Source organism: Bubalus bubalis, chromosome X (assembly GCF_019923935.1).
Source record: "Bubalus bubalis isolate 160015118507 breed Murrah chromosome X, NDDB_SH_1, whole genome shotgun sequence".
NCBI classification, from domain to species: domain Eukaryota; kingdom Metazoa; phylum Chordata; class Mammalia; order Artiodactyla; family Bovidae; genus Bubalus; species Bubalus bubalis.
Genome location: NC_059181.1, coordinates 10,702,748 through 10,724,107, shown reverse-complemented (window position 1 = coordinate 10,724,107; position 21,360 = coordinate 10,702,748). Strand labels below are relative to the sequence as shown.

At 43.7% G+C, this 21,360-nt stretch overlaps 1 long non-coding RNA gene and 2 other non-coding genes across 3 annotated transcripts in view; 2 read left to right on the top strand and 1 right to left on the bottom strand.

Annotated features, from left to right (window-relative positions):
• LOC123331933 overlaps positions 1 to 21,360 on the top strand; it is a 45,390-nt gene that overhangs the window by 18,034 nt on the left and 5,996 nt on the right. The gene's annotated exons all lie outside the window — the stretch shown is intronic.
• LOC112582470 lies at positions 7,561 to 7,668 on the top strand. The gene has a single exon (XR_003106999.3). It is a non-coding gene; the product is annotated as a U6 spliceosomal RNA (small nuclear RNA).
• On the bottom strand, positions 21,079 to 21,186 carry LOC112582374. The gene has a single exon (XR_003106913.1). It is a non-coding gene; the product is annotated as a U6 spliceosomal RNA (small nuclear RNA).

The window sequence follows — 21,360 nt, the reverse complement described above, 5'->3', positions numbered from 1 at the left end:
AGTTTCATCTACTTCGTTCTACAACTCATAGTATGCTTACATGACTCTTTCTTCGTTTGGTTTTAAAGTGTAGCGGACAGGCTAGATGCCCACTCGGATATCAATTTTTCCTCAACCTTCACAGATAGCTTAGAATTCCTGAGCCTTTCCAGGGTTCTGAAGCGCTAAAGTGTCCTTGTCCCCACTTGGCTGCTGTTACCTGTTCTCCTGTTTAGTCAATAGGAACGCATCTTTTCTTTTGATTCCTTTACTGTCATTTAGTGGGGTTTTGTGGACAGAGTAGAGATAAATGGATATATCTAATCTGCCATATTCAACCTGAAATCCGAAGATACTGTAGATTTTATTATCATTATTATTATTATTCAGCCCCGCTACAGGGTTTGGGAGACCTTAGTTCCCCGTTCAGGGATTGAGCCTCTGCCCCTGCAGTGGAGTCCCAACTACTGCACCATCAGGGAATTCCCGTTACTTTTAGAAAATTTTTAAAAACTTTGAAAACAATCAGAGTAGTATCTATGCTAGAAAGGCCTCTCTGAAAATCGGTAACACTTGGGACACGGATGGACCTTAAGAAACATGGAATCAGCTGAGCGCCCCCTACTGGAATATCTTGCCCAAAGAAGTCTGACTCTCCCTGGGGCCTCTTTGTTCAGGGCCCAGTGCTTCACATTCGTGGTGGTCCACCAAAGGAGTCGGGGAGAGTCTAAAAATCCTATGCCCAGGACTCCACCCTGGGCCAATTAAATTTTTCTCTGATCAGGACTCCACATCAACTTTATACTCTGCAGGAAGTCGCCATGACAGAGTGAAAACTGTGCAGTGATGTGGCCATTTTGCTGCAGATTAAATATATCCATTTAGCCAAGAACAGTGACTCTGCCCTCCAGAACCACTTAAGAGCTTTAAACATGCTGATGCCCAATCCCCACACACAGAGAGAAAATTTTAATTGGCCCAGGGTGGAGTCCTGGGCATAGGATTTTTAGAAACTGTCTGACTCCTTTGGTGGACCGCCATGATTGTGAAGCACTGGGCCCTGAACAAAGAGGCCCCAGGGAGAGTCAGACTTCTTTGGGCAAGATATTCCAGTAGGGGGCGCTCAGCTGATTCCATGTTTCTGGACGTCCATCCGTGTCCCAAGAGTTAACCGATTTTCAGAGGCCTTTCTAGCATAGATACTACTCTGATTGTTTTCAAAGTTTTTAAAAATTTTCTAAAAGTAACGGGAATTCCCTGACGGTCCAGTGGTTGGAACTCCACTGCAGGGGCAGAGGCTCAATCCCTGAAACGGGGAACTAAGGTCTCCCAAACCCTATAGCGTGGCCAAAAAATAATAATAATGATAATAAAATCTACAGTATCTTCGGATTTCAGGTTGAATATGGCAGATTAGATATATCCATTTATCTCCACTCTGTCCACAAAACCCCACTAAATGACAGTAAAGGAATAAAAAGAAAAGATATGTTCTTACTGACAAAATGGGAGAGCAGATAACAGCAGCCAAGTGGGGACAAGGACATTTTAATGCTTCAGAACCCTGGAAAGGCTCAGGAATTCTAAGCTATCTCTGAAGGTTTAGGAAAAATTGATATCAGAGTGGGTATCTAGCCTGTCTGCTACAGTTTAAAACAAAACGAAGAAACAGCAGTATAAGCATACTATGAGTTATAGAAGCAAAGAGATGAAACTGCTAAGGATTTAAAATGGTTGTTTCTGGGAAGTGGGATGGGAAAAAGCATTTCTGAGTTTTGCTCTTCTGAGAGCCTTGTGTCATTTGGCCTTTAAAATCAAATTCTGAGCAATTATACTTCAATTAAAAAATAAAAAAAAAACACACAAAAAAATGAAAATATTAAGTATATACAAAACTTAGATTTTTTTAAAAAGCTGCTTTTGAAATGCATTTTGGAGTAAAGGTATGCAAATACTGTAGATAAGAATTTAAAATTGTAAAATCTTTCTATGTGACAGGTGGGCAATATGGATCTAAAATTTCAGTGTGTGGAACATTTAGTCTGGCATTTTCACTCTTGGAATTTGTCTTGAGGAAGTAATTGGACAACCACTGCTTTGATTATAAAACAGAAAAATTGGAAACTATCTACATGCCCAACACCAGAATTTTGATTTGAACAAGTGATGGCTCTTCCATACAGTGAAATTAAATGCAAATACTTTAAGTGATGGATTGCACACGTCCCAGATGGTCAAAAATTTTAAAAGCCTGAAAACACCAAGAGTTGCTGGTCATGCGAAACCGTGAAATGTTGATATAGTGCTGTTGAGTGCGCACTGGTACACTGTCTTTGGAGAAAGAGCAAAAATTGGCAAAACATAAATGAAAATCATGATGGTGTGATCACTCATCTAGAGCCAGACATCCTGGAGGTGAAGTCAAGTGGGTCTTAGAAAGCATCCCTACAAACAAAGCTAGTGGAGGTGATGGAATTCCAGTTGAGCTATTTCAAATCCTGAAAGATGATGCTGTGAAAGTGCTGCCCTCAATATGCCAGCAGATTTGGAAAACTCAGCAGTGGCCACAGGACTGGAAAAGGTCAGTTTTCATTCCAATCCCAAAGAAAGGCAATGCCAAAGAATGCTCAAACTACCACACAATTGCACTCATCTCACACGCTAGTAAAGTAATGCTCAAAATTCTCCAAGCCAGGGTTCAGCAATACGTGAACCATGAACTTCCTGATGTTCAAGCTGGTTTTAGAAAAGGCAGAGGAACCAGAGATCAAATTGCCAACATCCGCTGGATCATCGAAAAAACAAGAGAGTTCCAGAAAAACATCTATTTCTGCTTTATTGACTATGCCAAAGCCTTTGGCTGTATGGATCACAATAAACTGTGGAAAATTCTTCAAGAAATGGCAATACCAGACCACCTGACCTGCCTTTTGAGAAAGGAAGCAACAGTTAGGATGGACATGGAACAACAGACTGGTTCCAAATAGGAAAAGGAGTACATCAAGGCTGTATATTGTCACCCTGCTTATTTAACTTCGTTGCAGAGTACATCATGAGAAACACTGGGCTGGAAGAAGCACAAGCTGGAATCAAGTTTGCCGGGAGAAATATCAATAACCTCAGATATGTAGATGACACCACCCTTATGGCAGAAAGTGAAGAGGAACTGAAAAGCCTCTTGATGAAGGTGAAAGAGGAGGGTGAAAAAGTTGGCTTAAAGCTCAACATTCAGAAAACGAAGATCATGGCATCCGGTCCCATCACTTCATGGGAAATAGATGGGGAAACAGTGGAAACGGTGTCAGACTTTATTTTGGGGGGCTCCAAAATCACTGCAGATGGTGATTGCAGCCATGAAATTAAAAGACACTCACTCCTTGGATGGAAAGTTATGCCTAGATAGCATATTCAAAAGCAGAGACATTACTTTGCCAACAAAGGTCCGTCTAGTCAAGGCTATGGTTTTTCCAGTGGTCATGTATGGATGTGAGAGTTGGACTGTGAAGAAAGCTGAGCGCCGAAGAATAATGATGCTTTTGAACTGTGGTGTTGGAGAAGACTCTTGAGAGTCCCTTGGACTGCAAGGAGATCTGACCAGTCCATCCTAAAGGAGATCAGCCCTGAATATTCATTGGAAGGACTGATGCTGAAGCTGAAACCCCCATACTTTGGCCACCTCGTGCAAAGAGTCGATTCATTGGAAAACACCCTGATGCTGGGAGGGATTGGGGGCAGGAGGACAAGGGGACGACAGAGGATGAGATGGCTGGATGGCATCACTGACTCGATGGACGTGAGTTTGAGAGAACTCCGGGGTTGGTGATGGACAGGGAGGCCTGGCGTGCTGTAATTCATGGGGTTGCAAAGAGTCGGACACGACTGAGCGACTGAACTGAACTGAAGAGTTAAATATACACTTTGATCAGCAATTCTCATAGGGAGTCTAAAATGACAACCATAACCTATAGAGAGCATGGAAGTCTCCAGACCAGAATACTGGAATGGGTAGTTCTCTTCTCCAGGGGATCTTTGCGACCCAGGACTCGAACCCAGGTCTCCTGCGTGGAAGGTTGCTGTTTTACCAGCTGAGCGGTATTCCAGGGAGGCCTGAGACCTTCTACAGACTTTTACAAATATTACATTCTGGGGTGGGAGCGGGGAGAAGTGAACGAACACACCTACCTACATAAGTTTACGACCTACCTCCCAAAGTTTATGAACAAAGAAAACGAATCTACATGAATAATGCAACCATGCAAGTTGACTACCACTAAACCCAGTAGCAATTAACTGTGAACTGCTGCTAAGTCGCTTCAGTCGTGTCTGACTCTGTGCGACCGCACAGACGGCGGCCCACCAGGCTCCCCCGTCTCTGGGATTCTCCAGGCAAGAACACTGGAGCGGGGTGCCATTTCCTTCTCCAATGCATGAAAGTGAAAGTGAAGTCGCTCAGTCGTGTCCGACTCCTTGCGACCCCATGGACTGCAGCCTACCAGGCTGCTCCATCCATAGAATTTTCCAGACAAGAGTACTGGAGTGGGGTGCCATTGCTTTCTAGGATTAAAAAAAAACAAAAAAAAAAAACCAAAAAAACAAAAAACAAAAAACAAAAAAAAAACCCGTGGCTCACCTGGTAAACAATTGGCCTGCATTGCAGAAGACCCGGGTTCGACCCCTGCGTTGGCAAGATCCCAGAAAAGGGGAAGGCTAACCACTCCACTATACTAGCTGGAAAATTCCACGGACGGCACAGTACATAGGGTCGCAAATAAGTCGTACACGACTAACTGACTTCCACGACCAAACCCGACATGATAAACGCAGAAAGCTTCAAAGTCTGAAACAGTTGGCCGAAACCGGTTATTTGCCAAGTTCTACTTTTTGACACCAAAATATTGGTCTTGTTTAGTCTTACAAGACCTCCAAAAATTGAGTGGTGAGATAAAATTCCCTTCTTTGGTTCTACTTGGCTTAGTCTGCACGGTGGTACCGGAGACTAAGCTCAAGCAGGAGCAAGCAAGGGAGCATGGATACCGGACTGGGTCTCGGCACGGACGGTTGGGAGGAAGCGCACGCCTAACACACTGAGGATGAGAAAGAAAAAAGAAAACAGTCCCAGTGAAGAGGTTGCAGCAGATCTTTTCACGTTAATGGACGAAGCCTCATTCTTCGAAATACTATGTTTAAAGGAAATCTACGATAAATTCAAATAATAAATTGAACATATTGCGTGCGGTGCGTGTTCGTTATGCAAATGAACGCTGAGGCCCCGCCCCCGAGATTCACGCCTCTCCCCATACCCGCTCCCCTGAAGCCAGCTTCCAGTCCGTTGTTCCCAGGCCCCTGACTCCATGTTTTCTCCTCCTCGACACTCTGGGGCTGATTTCTTTGAATAAGGCTTTTCTTGATGGCTTAAGATAATGATTATATGGGTGCTGCATTTGGCAGAGAAGGTTCACTATAATGTCGAATGAAACAGTGTGCTGAGTGCACAGTCGTGCCAAACTATTTGCGACCCCATGGAGTGTAACCCTCCAGGCTCCTCTGTCCATGGACTTCTCCAGGCAAGAATACTGCAGTGGGTAGCCATTCCCATCTTCAGGAGAAGCTTCCCCAAGATGGAATCTGGGTCTCCCGCTTTGTAAGCGGACTCTTTACCGTGACGCTTATCAGTATTTGGAGAGGCAATGGCACCCCACTCCAGTACTCTTGCCTGGAAAATCCAGTGGATGGAGGAGCCCGGAAGGCTGCAGTCCATGGGGTTGCTGCGGGTCGGACACGACTCAGCGATTTCACTTTCACTTTTCATTTTCATGCATTGGAGAAGGAGATGGCAACCCACTCCTGTGTTCTTGCCTGGAGAATCCCAGGGACCGGGCACCCTGGTGGGCGGCCGTCTATGGGTTCGCACAGAGTCCGACACGACTGAAGTGACTCAGAAGCAGCAATCAATATTAAAAGAAAAGAAAGAAAGAAATATGACTGCCAAAATAGGAGGGCCAGGTTCCATCCCAGGGTCGTGAACTGTCCACTTCATTTGCTCAGTTCTGTCCGACTGGCTTTTCTGCTGCTGCTGCTGCTAAGTCGCTTCAGTCGTGTCCGACTCTGTGCAACCCCATAGACGGAAGCCCACCAGGATGCCCCGTCCCTGGGATTCTCCAGGCAAGAACACTGGAGTGGGTTGCCATTTCCTTCTCCAATGCATGAAAGTGAAAAGTGAAAAGGAAGTCGCTCAGTCGTGTCCGACTCTTAGCGACCCCATGGACTACAGCCTACCAGGCTCCTCCATCCATGGGATTTTCTAGGCAAGAGTACTGGAGTGGGGTGCCATTGCCTTCTCCGACCGGCTTTCCTAACCGTCCCTAACTTCCGGAGCATGGGCAAACTCATGTCCACCGAGTCGGTGATGCTATCTAATCGTTTTTCCCAATGTTGTCCCTTTCTCCTTCTGTCTTGGATCTTTCCCGGCACTAGAAAAATCTCCTGGAAAACCCACTCACGATTATGAGAACCAAAGGCCAATCAATCTTACTGACCAATCAACCTGACCTGACCCTGAGAAATCTGTATGCAGGTCAATAAGCAACAGAACTGTACATTGAAAACCAGGCTGGTTCCAAATCGGGAAAGGAGAATGTCAAGTCTGCATATTGTCACCCTGCTTATTTAACTTATATGCAGAGTATATCATGTGAAATGTCACGCTGGATGAAGCACAAGCTGGAATGAAGATTTCTGGGAGAAACATCAATAACCTCAGACATGCAGGATAACACCACCCTTATGGCAGAAAGCAAAGAACTAAAGAGCCTCTTGATGAAAGTGAAAGAGGAGATGAAAGGGACATTGACTCATTATATAGCACCCACTGTCTCGGTGGTCATGTGTTTGAACAAGCCCCAGGAGAACTGTTTGGAGACGACTGAGCAAAGGAACTGGACAATTTCTATGACCCAGGGATGGAACTGGCTCCTCCTATATTGGTAGGCAAATTTTGTTTTAAATTACTGATTAGAGTCACCCTGGTGGCTTAGAGAGTGAAGAGTCCGCTTACAATATGGGTGACCCAGGTGCACTCCTTGGGAAGAATCTCCTGGACAAGCTACCCACTTGGGTATGGCTACCAGGGAATGGCATCTAAGGGCTGATGTGCCCACCCTGAAGGCTGGATGATGTGTTTATGCAAATAAACCTAAATAACAAAAATCATTTAAAAGGTAAATAGAGCATCAAACCATACTGTCTTGAAAGCCTATTTTAGGTGCATGGAGTCAATATCACACAAGAATTAACAATATCCATGTATTTTGCGATTACAGCAGTTGATGGCAGATAAGTCGAAGCCTCAGCTGACCTTGCCAATCTCAGGAGGTTGTGTGCTGCTACCATGCACTCGTCACAGGGGCAGAATCTCCTATACGCAGAAGTGCTAACTTACACAAAGTGACAAGTCTCAATGTGTCATATCTGAAAATTAAAAAAGCTTATCTTTTAGGAGATAAAGTAGGTATTTGTCCTCATTGTGCTTTCAGATGCCCCGTTATAACCAAGATGATTTTGCACAATCAAAAGAATGTTACAGTGCTAGAAGCTTCAATAGCACATATACTAAAACTCGAATGATACAGAGATTAGCATGGCCCCTGCGCAAGGATGACACACAAATTCGGAGAAGCGTTCCATATTTTTTTACAATTTTGAGCATTAATATAATAATATTATGAATACGATTCACAGAAAATTTTTAAAGTTTACCGAAAGAAAACAAGATTACATCCAACTTGCAACTATTTATTTGCCTTCTTGACTGCTTTGCTATGCTATGCTAAGTCACTTCAGTCGTGTCCGACTCTGCGACCCATAGACGGCAGCCCACCAGGCTCCCCCGTCCCTGGGATTCTCCAGGCAAGAACACTGGAGTGGGTTGCCATTTCCTTCTCCAATGCATGAAAGTGAAAAGTGAAAGTGAAGTCGCTTAGTCATGTCCGACTCTTAGTGACCCCATGGACTGCAGCCTACCAGGCTCCTCCGTCCATGGGATTTTCCAGGCAAAAGTACTGGAGTGGGGTGCCATTGCCTTAGGACTCTGCATGTGCTTCTATAGTGTGAATTATTTGGTAGGTTGCTCTTTCTGGTAGACTTTCCCACCATTTTAAAGTAAAGATACACATCTTTCAACCCTGAAATTAGGTGCATTAATTTTAACAAATTATTTTTGAGTTTTAAAAAAAATGTAGAAATTTTGATATAGTTAATACAATCAATTAGTTGCATTGGGAGAAGACAATTTTAATGAATGATTAGTTTATGAAAGTATCCAAGTATGTTGATAAGAAGAAAATAAAATTACAAAATGCATGTTACAGTGCCCCCAAAGATGCTTGGAAAACTAGTAAGTCATGGCAGATGACATGTATATTCATGAAGCTTTAATTTCATGCAGTTATGCATTTCTCACAAATCACTTGGGTTATGTGATCCTCACACTGAGGGATTTGCTTAGATAAAGCCATTTATGATTTCAGTTGTTAAACTACAATATTTTATAGCATTTATTCAGTCCATCCTGATTTCTTTAAGGTTTAACTGTTACCGTTTTCCCTGAAAACTAAAAATTCTCTTCTGGTATAGAGGACCCTGTCAGCTCCTGTTGTTAGAATTGCAACTGCCCTGAGATGGTCTTGAGTTTTAAGAACACATTTTACTTTCACTGTAGACTTCTCAAATTCAGTAACGTGTCCTTCATTATAAAAGATCACTGCAACCCAGTCACCATCTTCGTGGGGGGTTGGGGGTCGCTTCACTCAGCTTGTAGGATCTTAGTCCCCCAGCAGAGATTGAACACGCTGTCTCGGAAGTGAAAGCATGGAACCCTAACCACCAGAGAATTCCCTCCACATGGTCCTTTAAATCTGTTGTAGGATTTTCCCCTCCTCCAGTCGTGATGATATATATTGACCCATCTTGTTCTTTTCTGATAACCATGATGAGTAATGACTATATTTTTGCAGGCTAAAGCTAAAACGCAACAAGACTAACCAGCCCCTCTAAGAATTAAGCCTGTTCTCAATAACGCTTTGCGGAGGGGCTGGGGTGGACGGCAGGCTAATATAGTGCGTCCGGGTGTGCTCAGTCGTGTCCACTCTTTGCGACCCCATATAGACATTGGATCAATTCATAATAATGGAGGGTTTTGGTGACTACGCCTCAAGTATCCACGTTATAATCACAATAATAGTCATTAAGACCATAATATTCTCCACCATTACTGCACTCCAGCAATGCAAAAATCCAGATACAGCAAAATGGCCACATCACTGGACAGTTTTCACTGTCATGGCGACTTCCTGCAGAGTATAAATGTGATGTGAGGACTGAGCTGAATCCTATGCCTCTGCCAAATGAGTGTGGCACGAAAATACTATGTTAAGGCCGCTGTGTGCTTCGTTACTCAGATTAACAGAAGACATGCTTATGAAATTAAAGCATGAAAATAGACACTATCCAGAATCTAGACAACACACAAAAGTAACTGCATAACAAGGACACGGGACGGATTCCGGTCCAAATATTACCATGCTGTTATAAACGGGCTAAACCAGTGAGTTGCTTAGCAGAGAACAGTGACTCTGCACTCTAGAACCACTCAAGAGCTTTAAACATGCTGATGCCCAATCCCCACACACAGAGAGAAAATTTTAATTGGCCCAGGGTGGAGTCCTGGGCATAGGATTTTTAGAAACTGTCTGACTCCTTTGGTGGACCGCCATGATTGTGAAGCACTGGGCCCTGAACAAAGAGGCCCCAGGGAGAGTCAGACTTCTTTGGGCAAGATATTCCAGTAGGGGGCGCTCAGCTGATTCCATGTTTCTGGACGTCCATCTGTGTCCCAAGTGTTAACCGATTTTCAGAGAGGCCTTTCTAACATAGATACTACTCTGATTGTTTTCAAAGTTTTTAAAAATTTTCTAAAAGTAACGGGAATTCCCTGACGGTCCAGTGGTTGGAACTCCACTGCAGGGGCAGAGGATCAATCCCTGAACGGGGAACTAAGGTCTCCCAAATCCTATGCTATGGTATGCTATGCTATGCTAAGTCACTTCAGTCATGTCCAACTCTGTGCGACCCCATAGACGGCAGCCCACCAGGCTCCCCCGTCCCTGGGATTCTCCAGGCAAGAACACTGGAGTGCGTTGCCATTTCCTTCTCCAGTGACTGAAAGTGAAAAGTGAAAGTGAAGTCGCTCAGTCGTGTCCGACCCTCAGCAACCCCATGGACTGCAGCCCACCAGGCTCCTCCATCCATGGGATTTTCCAGGCAGGAGTACTGGAGTGGGGTGCCATTGCCTTCTCCCAAACCCTATAGCGTGGCCATATAATAATAATAATAAAATCTACAGTATCTTCGGATTTCAGGTTGAATATGGCAGATTAAATATATCCATTTATCTCCACTCTGTCCACAAAACCCCACTAAATGACAGTAAAAGAATAAAAAGAAAAGATATGTTCTTAGGAGAGCAGGTAACAGCAGCCAAGTGGGGACAAGGACATTTTAATGCTTCAGAACCCTGAAAAGCTCAGGAATTCTAAGCTATCTCTGAAAGTTGAGGAAAAATTGATATCAGAGTGGGCATCTAGCCTGTCTGCTACATTTTAAACAAAACGAAGAAACAGCAGTATAAGCATATTATGAGTTATAGAAGCAAACAGATGAAACTGCTAAGGATGTAAAATGGTTGCTTCTGTGAAGTGGAATCTGGGATGGGAAAAAGCATTTCTGGGTTTTGCTCTTCTGAGAGCCCTGTGTCATTTGGCCTTTAAAATTAAATTCTGAAAGGAATCATCCTTCAATTAAAAATAAATTTAAAAACAACACCAACAGAAAAAGATAATATTAAGTATATACAAAACTTACATTTTTTAAAAAAGCTGCTTTTGGAATGCATTTGGGAGTCAAAGTATGCAAATACTGTAGATAAGAATGTAAAATTGTAAAATCTTCCCAGGTGACAGGTGGGTAATATGGATCAAAATTTTCAATGTGTGGAACATTTAGTCTGGCATTTTCACTCTAGGAATTTGTCATGAGGAAGTAATTGGACAACCACTGCTTTGATTATAAAACAGAAAAATTGGAAACTATCTACACGCCCTACACCAGAATTTTGATTTGAACAAGTGATGGCTCCTCCAAACAGTGAAATTATATGCAAATACTTTAAATGATGGATTGCACACGTCTCAGACGGTCAAAAATTCTGAAAACACGAAGAGTTGCTGGGCATGTGAAACCGGGAAATGTTGATATAATGCCATTGAGTGTGCACTGGTACACTGGAGAAAAAGCAAAAATTCGCATTACATAAATGAAAAGTTAAATATACACTTTGATCAGCAATTCTCATAGGGAGTCTAAAATGACTCCCATGAACTATAGAGTGCATGGAATTCTCCAAGCCAGAATACTGGAATGGGTAGCTATTCTCTTCAGGAGATCTTTGATACCCAAGACTCGAACACAGGTCTCCTGCATGGAAGGTCGCTGTTTTACCAGCTGAGCTACCAGGGAAGCCTGAGGCCTTCTACGGATTTTTACAAATATTACATCCTGGGGTGGGAGCGGGGAGAAGTGAACGAACACAACTACTTATATAACTTTACAAATACCTCCCTTAAGTTTATGAGTAAAGAAAACGAAGCTATATGAATAATGCAACTATGAAACTTCACTAAAAAAAAAAAACCGTGGCTCACCTGGTAAACAAGTGGCCTGCATTGCAGAAGACCCGGGTTCGACCCCTGGGTTGGCAAGATCCCAGAAAAGGGGAAGGCTAACCACTCCACTATACTAGCTGGAAAATTCCACGGACGGCATAGTACATGGGGTCGCAAATAAGTCGTACACGACTAACTGACTTCCACGACCAAACCCGACATGATAAACGCAGAAAGCTTCAAAGTCTGAAATAGTTGGCCGAAACCGGTTATTTGCCAAGTTCTACTTTTTGACACCAAAATATTGGTCTTGTTTAGTCTTACAAGACCTCCAAAAATTGAGTGGTGAGATAAAATTCCCTTCCTTGGTTCTACTTGGCTTAGTCTGCACGGTGGTACCGGAGACTAAGCTCAAGCAGGACCAAGCAAGGGAGCATGGATACCGGACTGGGTCTCGGCACGGACGGTTGGGAGGAAGCGCACGCCTAACACACTGAGGATGAGAAAGAAAAAAGAAAACAGTCCCAGTGAAGAGGTTGCAGCAGATCTTTTCACGTTAATGGACGAAGCCTCATTCTTCGAAATACTATGTTTAAAGGACATCTACGATAAATTCAAATAATAAATTGAACATATTGCGTGCGGTGCGTGTTCGTTATGCAAATGAACGCTGAGGCCCCGCCCCCGAGATTCACGCCTCTCCCCATACCCGCTCCCCTGAAGCCAGCTTCCAGTCCGTTGTTCCCAGGCCCCTGACTCCATGTTTTCTCCTCCTCGACACTCTGGGGCTGATTTCTTTTGAATAAGGCTTTTCTTGATGGCTTAAGATAATGATTATATGGGTGCTGCATCTGGCAGAGAAGGTTCACTATAATGTCGAATGAAATACACTGCCGAACCTACTCAGTCGTGCTCAAACTATTTGCGACCCCATGGACTGTAGCCCTCCAGGCTCCTCTGTCCGTGGACTTCTCCAGGCAAGAATACTGCAGTGGGTAGCCATTCCCTGGTAGCCATACCCAAGTGGGTAGCTTGTCCAGGAGATTCTTCCCAAGGAGTGCACCTGGGTCACCCATATTGTAAGCGGACTCTTCACTCTCTAAGCCACCAGGGTGACTCTAATCAGTAATTTAAAACAAAATTTGCCTACCAATATAGGAGGAGCCAGTTCCATCCCTGGGTCATAGAAATTGTCCAGTTCCTTTGCTCAGTCGTCTCCAAACAGTTCTCCTGGGGCTTGTTCAAACACATGACCACCGAGACAGTGGGTGCTATATAATGAGTCAATGTCCCTTTCATCTCCTCTTTCACTTTCATCAAGAGGCTCTTTAGTTCTTTGCTTTCTGCCATAAGGGTGGTGTTATCCTGCATGTCTGAGGTTATTGATGTTTCTCCCAGAAATCTTCATTCCAGCTTGTGCTTCATCCAGCGTGACATTTCACATGATATACTCTGCATATAAGTTAAATAAGCAGGGTGACAATATGCAGACTTGACATTCTCCTTTCCCGATTTGGAACCAGCCTGGTTTTCAATGTACAGTTCTGTTGCTTATTGACCTGCATACAGATTTCTCAGGGTCAGGTCAGGTTGATTGGTCAGTAAGATTGATTGGCCTTTGGTTCTCATAATCGTGAGTGGGTTTTCCAGGAGATTTTTCTAGTGCCGGGAAAGATCCAAGACAGAAGGAGAAAGGGACAACATTGGGAAAAACGATTAGATAGCATCACCGACTCGGTGGACATGAGTTTGCCCATGCTCCGGAAGTTAGGGACGGTTAGGAAAGCCGGTCGGAGAAGGCAATGGCACCCCACTCCAGTACTCTTGCCTGGAAAATTCAATGGATGGAGGAGCCTGGTAGGCTGTAGTCCATGGGGTTGCTAAGAGTCGGAAACGACTGAGCGACTTTTCACTTTTCACTTTCATGCATTGGAGAAGGAAATGGCAACCCACTCCAGTGTTCTTGCCTGGAGAATCCCAGGGACGGGGCATCCTGGTGGGCTTCCGTCTATGGGTTGCACAGAGTCGGACACGACTGAAGCGACTTAGCAGCAGCAGCAGCAGAAAAGCCAGTCGGACAGAACTGAGCAAATGAAGTGGACAGTTTTCACGACCCTGGGATGGAACCTGGCCCTCCTATTTTGGCAGTCATATTTCTTTCTTTCTTTCTTTTTTTTTAATATTGATTGCTGCTTCTGAGTCACTTCAGTCGTGTCGGACTCTGTGCGACCCCATAGACGGAAGCCCACCAGGATGCCCCGTCTCTGGGATTCTCCAGGCAAGAACACAGGAGTGGGTTGCCATCTCCTTCTCCAATGCATAAAAGTGAAAAGTGAAAGTGAAATCGCTGAGTCGTGTCCGACCCGCAGCAACCCCATGGACTGCAGCCTTCCGGGTCCTCCATCCATTGGACTTTCCAGGCAAGAGTACTGGAGCGGGGTGCCATTGCCTCTCCAAATACTGATTAGTGTCACAGTAAAGAGTCCGCTTACAAAGTGGGAGACCCAGATTCCATCTTGGAGAAGCTTCTCCTGAAGATGGGAATGGCTACCCACTGCAGTATTGTTGCCTGGAAAAGTCCACCGACAGAGGTGCCTGGAGGGCTACAGTCCATGGGGTCGCAAATAGTTTGAGCACGACTGAGTAGGTTCGGCAGTGTATTTCATTCGACATTATAGTGAACCTTCTCTGCCAGATGCAGCACCCATATAATCATTATCTTAAGCCATCAAGAAAAGCCTTATTCAAAAGAAATCAGCCCCAGAGTGTCGAGGAGGAGAAAACATGGAGTCAGGGGCCTGGGAACAAGGGACTGGAAGCTGGCTTCACGGGAGCTGGGGTGGGGAGAGGCGTGAAGCTTGGGGGTGGGGCCTCAGCCTTCATTTGCATAACCAGCATGCACTGCGCGCAATGTAGTTTCTATTTATTATTTCAATTATCATAATTTTATTTAAAACGTAGTATTTCGAAGAATGAGCCTTTGTCCACTTCCGTGAAAAGATCTGCAAACTCTTGACCCGGACTTACCCTTGACTGTCCTCACCCTCACTGTGTTAGGAGTGACCGTTACCTAAGTAGTATGTTCACGGGCTTTGTGGTACACTTAGTCTCACTCTTACTTGTGCCCGGCGTGAGTCCTTGGTGTTTTACCGAGGATTCCACCGGGTAGGTCTAAGTAAGGGTAATTGGATGTTCTGCCAATCTTTGGAGGCCTTGTGGTATTCCACAAAGCTAACATAGTTGTGTGAAAAAGTAGAATTAGAAAAGTGAGGCCATTTTTCTACGGCTGCGGTAGTTAACAGCTTTCTGTGTGTTTATCTGTTGTTGCTGCCGGTAAGTCGCTTTAGTCGTGTCTGACTCTGTGCGACCCCATAGACGGCAGCCCACCAGGCACCGCTGTCCCTGGGATTCTCCAGGCAAGAATATTGGAGTGGGTTGCCGTTTTCTTCTCCAATACAGAGGGAAGTCGCTCAGTCGTGTCCGACTCTTCAGCGACTTCATGGAGTGCAGCCTACCAGGCTCCTCCGTCCGTGGGATTTTCCAGGCAAGAGTACTGGAGTGGGGTGCCATTGCCTTCTAAGGTGTTTATCTAGGGGAAACCATATTCTTAATTTTTAGTCAGTAACATTTTCATAACGCTGAATGGGTTTTCCTCGAGATTTTTTGTTTTTTCATTCTGGGAAAGATTGAAGACAGGAGGAGAAAGGGACGACGTTGACTCATTATACGGCACTCACTTTCTCGGTGGACATGCATTTGAACAAGCCCCAGGAGAGCTGTGTGGAGATGACTGAGTGAAGGAACTGAGCAATTTTTACGACCCAGGGATGGAACCAGTTCCTCCTATATTGGTAGACAGCTTTTTTTTTTTTTTTTTTTTTTTTAGTGATTAGAGTCACCCTGGTGGCTTAGATAGGGGAGAGTCTGCTTACAATGTGGGAAACGGAGGCTCGCTCCTGGGGAAGAATCTCCTGGAGAAGCTACCCACTTGGGTATGGCTACCAGGGAATGGCTACCCACTGCAGTATTCTTGCCTGGAGAAGTCCATGGACAGAGGAGCCTGGAGGGCTACAGTCCATGGGGTCGCAAGTAGTTTGGCACGACTGTGCACTCAGGGCACTCGGTTTCATTTGACATTATAGTGAACCTTCTCTGTGTCAAATGCAGCACTCCCATATCATTTTCTTAAGCCATCGAGAAAATCCTTTATTTGAAAGAAATCAGACGCAGAGCGTCAAGGAGAAGACATGGAGTCAGGGGCCTGGCATCAAGGGACTGGAGGCAGGCTTCGCGGGAGATGGGGTGGCAAAGGCGCGAATCTCGGGGGTAGGAGCTCAGTGTTTATTTGCATAGCCAGAATGCACTGCACGCAATATGTTCAATTTATTATTTGAATGTATCATAGATTTCCTTTAAACATACTATTTCAAAGAATGAGCCTTCGTCCACTAATGTGAAGAGATCTGCTTACAACCTCTTCACCGGGACTTACCCTTTTTTTGCTTCTCATCCTCAGTGTATTAGGTGTGAGCTTCCCCTCGTGGGCTTCCCCTCGTGGGCTTCCCTGGTGGCTCAGAGGTTAAAGCGTCTGCCTCCAATGTAGGGAAACCCGGGTTCGATCCCTGGGCTGGGAAGATCCCCTGGAGAAGGAAATGGCAACCCACTCCAGTATTCTTGCCTGAAGAATCCCATGGACGGAGGAGCTTAGTAGGCTACAGTCCACGGGGTCGCAGAGTCGGACACGACTGAGTGACTTCACTTTCACTTTCGCTTTTCCCCTCATCAGTACGTGCCCAGGCACGGTCCGGTATCCGTCCTCCATTTCTTGCTGCTGCTTGAGCTTAAAGTCTAGTATTGCCGTGCAGACTAAGTCAAGTAGGACCAAGAAAGAAAGAAATTTTACATTAGCCAACGGTTTTTGGAGGTCTTATGAGCTTAAACAAGACTGATATTCTTGTGTAGAAAAGTAGAACTTGGAAAATAAGTGATTTCGGGCGATTTTTTAGATTCTTGAAGCTTTCTGTGTTTACCATTTTAGATTGCGGGTCTGGTCTTTGGTGAGTTGAAAGTCGCTTAGTCGTGTCCGACTTTTTGTGACCCCATGTACTATGCAGTCCATGGAATTTTCCAGACCAGAATACCGGAATGGTTAGCCTTCCCCTTTTGCTGGGGTCTTCCCAACCCAGGGATGGAACCCAGGTCTCCCGGTGGATGGAACCCGGGCCTCGGATATTGGCAGATAGGTTGTTTTTTTTTGTTTTTTGTTTTTTTCTTTTGCTGATTAGAGTTACCCTGATGACTTTAGAGAGCCTGCTTTCAATATGGTAGACCCAGGCTCAGTTCCTGGGGAAGGTTCTCCTGGAGAAGGGAATGGTTACCCACTGTAGTATTCTTGCCTGGGGAATCCCATGGACAGAGGAGCCAGACAGGCTCTGGTCAGACACGACTGAGCGACTTTCACAGAGAGAGCCACCTGGGAAAAGGAGGACTCTTTTTAGGTGATCCCACGTTTCTGTCGCAGGTGTAATTGTCTTTTGGGCTGTGCTTTGTTTTCTGTAGTGTCAGTCACTCAGTCCTGTGGGACTGTTAGCCAACCTATGGACTGTAACCTGCCAGTCTCCTCTGTCTGTGGAATTCTCCAGGCCAGAATACTGCAGTGAGTTTCCATTCCCTTCTCCAGGGACTCTTCCCGACCCAGAGATGGAACCCGAGTCTCCTGCATTGCAGGCGAATTGTTTACCATGTGAGCCACCATTTTTTCCCCCCCTAATCCACGGTTATTACTACTGGATTTAATGGTAGTCAACTTTCATATTTGCATTATTCATATAGGTTCGTTTTCTTGGTTCACAAACTTATGGAGGTAGTTAGTAAACCTATGTGGGTAGATGTGTTCATTCTGTTCTCACCCTTCCCACCCTAGGATGTAATATTTGTAAAAATCCATAGAACGTCTCAGGCTCTACTGGTAGCTCAGCTGGTAAAAAAATCCACCTTCCCTGCAGGAGACCTGGGTTCGATTCCTGGGTTGGGAAGATCCCGTGGAGAAGAGAACAGCTACCCATTCCAGTATTCTGGCCTGGAGAATTCCATGCAGTGTATAGTTCATGGGAGTCATTTTAGACTCCCTATGAGAATTGCTGATCAACGTGTATATTTAACTTTTCATTTATGTAGTGCCAACTTTTGCTTTTTCTCCAAAGTCTGTACCGGTGCACACTCAACGGCACTGTATCAACATTTCGCTGTTTCACATGCCCAGCACTCTTGTTGTTTTCGGGATTTTAGAATTTGTGAGCGTCTGGGACGTGTGCAATCCATCATTTAAAGTATTTGCATATAATTTCACTGTTTGGAGGAGCCATCACTTGTTCAAATCAAAATTCTGGTGTAGGGCGTGTAGATAGTTTCCAATTTTTCTATTTTATACTCGAAGCAGTGGTTGTCCAATTACTTCCTCAAGACAAATTCCAAGAGTGAAAATGCTGGACTAAATGTTCCACACATTGAAATTTTTGATCCATATTACCCACCTGTCACCTGGAAAGATTTTACGATTTTACATTCTTATCTGCAGTATTTGCATATCTTTTACTCCCAAATGCGTTTCAAAAACAACTTAAAAATATATATATATATATACGCTTTGTATATACTTAATATTTTCATTTGTTTTAAAAAATAAATTTATGTATTTTAAAAATTTACTTTTTAATTGAAGGATAATTGCTTACAGAATTTAATTTTAAAGGCCAAGTGACACAAGGCTCTCAGAAGAGCAAAACCCAGGATTTCTTTTCCCCATCCCAGTTCCCACTTCCCAGAAACAACCATTTTAAATCCTTAGCGGTTTCATCTGTTTGCTTCTATAACTCATAGTATGCTTACACGGCTCTTTCTTCGTTTTGTTCTAAACCGTAGCAGACAGGCTAGATGCCCACTCGGATATCAATTTTTCCTCAACCTTCACAGATAGCTTAGAATTCCTGAGCCTTTCCAGGGTTCTGAAGCATTAAAGAGTCCTTGTCCCCACTTGGCTGCTGTTACCTGTTCTCCTGTTTAGTCAATAAGAACGTATCTTTTCTTTTGATTCCTTTACTGTCATTTAGTGGGGTTTTGTGGACAGAGTAGAGATAAATGGATATATCTAATCTGCCATATTCAACCTGAAATCCGAAGATACTGTAGATTTTATTATCATTATTATTATTCTTCGGCCGTGCTACAGGGTTTGCGAGACGTTAGTTCCCCGTTCAGGGATTGAGCCTCTGCCCCTGCAGTGGAGTCCCAACTACTGCACCATCAGGGAATTCCCGTTACTTTTAGAAAATTTTTTAAAACTTTGAAAACAAGTAGAGTAGTATCTATGCTAGAAAGGCCTCTCTGAAAATCGGTTAACACTTGGGACACAGATGGACGTTAAGAAACAGGGAATCCGCTGAGCGCCCCCTACTGGAATATCTTGCCCAAAGAAGTCTGACTTTCCCTGGGGCCTCTTTGTTCAGGGCCCAGTGCTTCACATTCGTGGTGGTCCACCAAAGGAGTCGGGGAGATTCTAAAAATCCTATGCCCAGGACTCCACCCTGGGCCAATTAAAATTTTCTCTCTGTGTGTGGGGATTGGGCATCAGCATTTTTAAAGCTCTTAAGTGGTTTTGGAGTGCAGAGTCACTGTTCTCGGCTAAGCTGCTCACTGGTTTAGCCCGTTTATAACAGCATGGTAATATTTGGACCGGAATCCGTCCCATGTCCTTTTTATGCAGTTACCTTTGTGTGTTGTCTAGATTCTGGATAGTGTCTATTTTCATGCTTTAATTTCATAAGCATGTCTTCTGTTAATCTGAGTAACGAAGCACACAGTGGCCTTAACATAGTGTTTTCGTGCCACACTCATTTGGCAGAGGCATAGGATTCAGCTCAGTCCTCACATCACATTTATACTCTGCAGGAAGTCGCCATGACAGAGTGAAAACTGTCCAGTGATGTGGCCATTTTGCTGTATCTGGATTTTTGCATTGCTGGAGTGCAGTAATGGTGGAGAGTATTATGGTCTTAATGACTATTATTGTGATTATAATGTGGATACTTGAGGCGTAGTCACCAAAACCCTCCATTATTATGAATTGATCCAATGTCTATATGGGGTCGCAAGGAGTGGGACACGACTGAGCACACACGGATGCACTATATTAGCACCCCCCACCCACCCCTAGCCGCTCTCAATAACCCCCAAAGCGTTGTTGAGAACAGGCTTAATTCTTAGAGGGGCTGGTTATTCTTGCTGAGTTTTAGCTTTAGCCTGCAAAACGTATCGTCATTGCTCATCATGGTTATCAGAAAAGAACAAGATGGGTCAATATATATCATCACGACTGGAGGAGGGGAAAATCCTACAACAGATTTAAAGGACCATGTGGAGGGAATTCTCTGGTGGTTAGGGTTCCATGCTTTCATTGCCAAGAGAATGGGTTCAGCCCCTGCTGGGGGACTAAGATCCTACAAGCTGAGTGAAGCACCCCCCACACAAAAAAATAGTGACTGGGTTGCAGTGATCTTTTATAATGAAGGACATGTTACTGAATTTGAGAAGTCTACAGTGAAAGTAAAATGTGTTCTTAAAACTCAAGACTATCTCAGGGCAGTTGCAATTCTAACAACAGGAGTTGACAGGGTCCTCTATACCAGAAGAGAATTTTTAGTTTTCAGTAAAAACGGTCACATTTAAACCTTAAAGAAATCAGGATACACTGAATAAATGCTATAAAATATTGTAGTTTAACAACTGAAATCATAAATGGCTTTATCTAAACAAATCTCTCAGTGTGAAGATCACATAATCTTCACACATCACAAAAGTGATTTGTGAGAAATGCATAACTGCATGAAATTAAAGCTTCATGAATATATACATCATCTGCCATGACTTACTAGTTTTCCAAGCATCTTTGGGGGCACTGTAACATGCATTTTTGTCATTTTATTTTCTTCTTATCAACATAGTTGGATACTTTCATGAACTAATCATTCATGAAAATAGTCTGTCTTCTTCCAATGAAAATAATTAATTACATTAACTATATCAAAATTTCTACCACATATTTTTTAAAACTCAAAAATAAATTGTTAAAATTGAATCCACCTGAGTTCAGGGTTGAACGATGTGTATCTTTACTTTGAAATGGTAGGAAAATCTACCAGAAAGAGCAACCTAGCAAATAACTATAGAAGCACATGCAGAGTTCTATTTTTTAATACCTAAAGCAGTCAAGAAGGCAAGTAAAAAATTGCAAGTTGGATGTAATCTTAAATTTTCTTTCAGTAAACTTTAAAAATATTTTGTGAATCCTATTCATAATATTATTTTTTTAATGCCCAAAATTTTAAAAAATATGAAACGCTTCTCTGAATTTGTGTGTCATCCTTGCGCAGGGGCCATGCTAATCTCTGTATCATTCGAGTTTTAGTATACGTGCTATTGAAGCTTCTAGCACTGTAACATTATTTTGATTGTGCAAAACCATCTTGGTTATAACGGGGCATCTGAAAGCACAATGAGGACAAATACCTGCTTTATCTCCTAAAAGATAAGCTTTTTTAATTTTCAGATATGACACATTGAGACTTGTCACTTTGTGTAAGTTAGCACTTCTGCGTATAGGAGATTC